Genomic DNA, 2,645 nt, shown 5'->3' on the forward strand with positions numbered 1-2,645 from the left:
ATGCCGCGGGCGCGTGCGTGTGTGGTCAGGCTCAACACAGTCAACGACGAACACGGAGATAACCGACAACTAATAACGGATGCAGGTTTGGAGAAATGGCGGCAACGGAGTGCCGATGCAATGCGATGATGCGCATGATGCGATGGTGAATGCGGCAAACAAAATAATAACACAACGACAACGGAAAAGAGGGGAATCTTCTGGAGCGTCGGTCTCGGGCTGTCACACCTTACCTCAGAATATCCGCCACTCCGGAGGGGTCCCGAGGAGGCCCCCCTGCGGGTCTTGACGCTGCTCCCCTCATGAGGCTTGGCCCCTCACGAGGGCCTTGTTCAGGGTGGTGATGTTCCTTGCCGATCTTGTGTTGACGAAGTGGGCCAGCCCTAGGCCGCAGGGAGGCAGGTCTGGGTACCCCCATTCCTAGAACGCCGACAAAATCATCCTGTGTTGAGCCAAGTACTAGGAAATGAGTAGGGTATTTTATTTTTCCACACAAAACGTCAACATCTCTAAAAATCCCAAGTGGTGTGATGGTGTCTCTATTAGAAAGCTCAGTAGTAACATCTATGTCTTCTATTTCAGTGGGTGCTATCTCATGCATAATTTCTTGATATAAGGTAAAAGGAATAACACTAACACTAGCACCCATATCACATAAACCATGATAACAATGATCTCCTATTTTGAGTTAGACGAGAGGCATGCCAACAACTTGTTTATTTCTATCTTTAGTATCAGGTTTGGCAATCCTAGCAGCTTCATCACAGAAATAAATAACATGTCCATCAATATTATCGACCAAGAGATCTTTAACCATTGCAATACTAGGTTCTGCGTTGATTTGCTCAGAGGGTTTGGTTGTTCTAACATAACGTTTGTTAACCATGATTGAAGCTTTAGCATGTTCCCTTATCCTAATTGGGAAAGATGGTTTCTCAATATAAAAAGTAGGCACAACTGGGTCAACATTGTAAATGATAGTTTCATCCTCAACTTTAATTGGTTCTTTAACTTTTTCTTTAACAGGTGGATGATATTTAAACCATTTCTCTTTAGGGTGATCAACATGAGTAGCAAAGGTTTCACAAAGTTAGGCTACTATATTAGAGTCAAATCCATATTTAGTGATAAAATCATTGAAAGCAACACTACTCGAATGAGAGAATTTTCCATCAGTCAGTTCTTTGCCATCTGTCAGCTAACGGCAAAGAAGATCTTTGCCGTCAGTTTTGAAAAAATTGACGACGAAGAACTAACTGGTGACAAACAATATATTTGCCATCGGTTAGTTCTTTCTCGTCTACTGGCAGATGGCAAAGAGGCCAATGGCATACGACAAAGAGAACAGGTGGGACCCACTGGACAGTGGGCCAACTGGACATCATGGATGATGTGTGCAACATCTTTGCCATTTGCCTTTAGTATCTTTGTCGTTTTCTAGGAGACGGCAAGGAGGATGGCAACATAATGGCCGTACCACCCCACCCCAACCCCCTCTCCCCTGTGTCCCTACCTCTCTCCCCCACCACCATACATCCTCCCTCCCTCTTACCCCACTTGCAACTCACCGTGGAGGCGCCCCACCACAGGAGCCAGCCCCCTCCCCGCTGCGAGCCCCCTCCACGCAATGCTCCCCTCCATGACCGCAGACCTCCTCCACCACACTGCGGCCCTCTTCCACCACCACACATCCTCCCTCCCTCTTCCCCACTCGCAACCCACCACAACGGCACCCCACCGCCGTGGCAGCCCCCTCCCCACGGCAAGCCCCGTCCCTGTGGCCCTCCCCTCAACCACCACGGCCCTCCTCCACTGCCCCGCGACCCTCCTCCACCACCACACATCTTCCCTCCATCTTCCCCCACCGCAACCCACCTCGACGGTGCCCAACCTCCAGAGCGAGCCCCCTCCCCACAGCCCTCCCCTTCACCATCACGTCCCTCCTCCCCCACCACCACACCTCCTCCCTCCCTCCGATGAGTTCATATTCTTTCCGTTTTTTTGCTTTTTTCATTTCATTACATTTGTTAGTTTAGGTTCCTACTAGTGTTAATTAGGTTACTGTTAGTTTAGGTTAATTAGGTTACTGTTAATTTAGTATTAATTAGGTTACTACCTGTGCATCCAGCTCATATTAGCCAAAATCTCCCGCACTAACTAGGGATACTACTTGTGCATCCACAAACCTTCAACCCAGTTTTGCCATGAGAGTCCACCATACCTACCTATGGATTGAATAAGATCCTTCAAGTAAGTTGTCATCGGTGCAAGCAATAAAAATTGCTCCCTAATATGTATGATCTATTAGTGTGTGGAAAATAAGCTTTGTACAAACCTGTGATGAGGAAGGCATAAAAGCGACATACTGCATAATAAAGTTCTTTATCACAGGAGGCAATATAAAGTGACGTTCCTCCGTACTAAGAGGACACGCATCCAAACCTCAAAAGCGCATGACAAGCTCTGCTTCCCTCTGCGAAGGGCCTATCTTGCACCTTTACTTTTTGCCCTTGAAAGAGTCATGGTGATCTTCACCAATTCCTTATTTCGCCCTTATCTTGGCTAATGTCATATGCTTGGGAAAGATCTATATTCATATGTCAACTTGGAGGTAAGTATTCATGAATTATTGTTGTTGAAATTAC

This window comes from Hordeum vulgare, chromosome 3H (assembly GCF_904849725.1).
Source record: "Hordeum vulgare subsp. vulgare chromosome 3H, MorexV3_pseudomolecules_assembly, whole genome shotgun sequence".
In the NCBI taxonomy this organism is placed as follows: Eukaryota; Viridiplantae; Streptophyta; class Magnoliopsida; order Poales; family Poaceae; genus Hordeum; species Hordeum vulgare.